We start from the raw sequence: 1,260 nt of genomic DNA on the forward strand, positions 1-1,260 counted from the left end.
GAGGTCTTCCTGCTTTTCAAAACACACAATGGGGAAAAAATTAAATCCCTGGAGGAGGATTTAGACACTTATATAACTCCCCAATTATAAAGTTTTTTTTTCTTCAAGAAGCCTCAGTGCCCTCCCTTCTGTTTATATGACTCACAAATATCTAATACTGAACTGTGTATAATGCCAGTATGCCCACATGACTGCAGAAAAGGCTCTTTTGCTTTCTGCCCGACTGAGTCAGGCATAATGGGAGGCTTGAAAAGCTGCAAGCTTAAACCAGCACGTTCTTGACAAAGCCTTGTTGGCTTGCTGGGAGACTGTGCATCCTAGGAAGTTGCCAAAAACTAATTTTCAAGAGCACTCAGCATGGTCTTAAAGCTATCTAATGGAACCACACCCAGACTGGACCTTAAATACCTCACTCCTGCATAGGCAATTTGCTGACAATGATGAAGGAAATTACTCCGTAGGCTACTATAACCGCCAATAACATTAAAGAGAAAAAATGACAAAAAAGCGAATGACTTCTACAATCTATTGCCATATTAACGTGTCATTTGCAAGAAATGAAAAATAAAGATAGGCAAAAATATAGACACTTCAACGTTACACCCACACATGGGTTTTTGAAAATCTATTCCCCAAACTAAGTGCATTAATATGCTGCTATAACTGCCTCCAGCTGGCTGCATTCAGTGAGGTACTGATGTTTTGGTGCTGCATGGTGCTGGCTGGAGTTGATGTCAGGGCTCTGTGCCTGTGCAGTCAACGTCTTACACACAGGCTGCAACTAATGATTATTTTCATTATCAATTAGTCTGCCAATCATTTTCACAAATGTTTAAAAAGCCCAAAGAGGTTTTGGACTGTTGCTCAAGCAGCAGTCTTAAACCAAAACATATATTATATATTATTAGTATTAAAAATATTTTTGGTTTGTCCAAAATATTTCATTGCTTTCTTATGACCTTAATAATCTTGTGACCCATTTTCCACCATTTTCCTGGCCCAAAAACCCCAAAAACAGGCCCAAGGTATAATTTGTCCACACACTTTTGCCCATATAATGTCCTGCATTTACCCTATCCAATGGAAGCAGACCTAGACTGGTAAATTAACCTTACTCCTGCATCTTTGATATAGCAAAATGAATAAATAATGCAAAAAAAACTGAGATTTATAGCACAGAACATTTACATCACACGATAGCTTGTGGCTGTGTGATTATAAGAATTTATATATATTCAAACTTATGACACATCCCACGGG

This window comes from Etheostoma cragini, chromosome 21 (assembly GCF_013103735.1).
Source record: "Etheostoma cragini isolate CJK2018 chromosome 21, CSU_Ecrag_1.0, whole genome shotgun sequence".
Lineage (NCBI taxonomy): Eukaryota > Metazoa > Chordata > Actinopteri > Perciformes > Percidae > Etheostoma > Etheostoma cragini.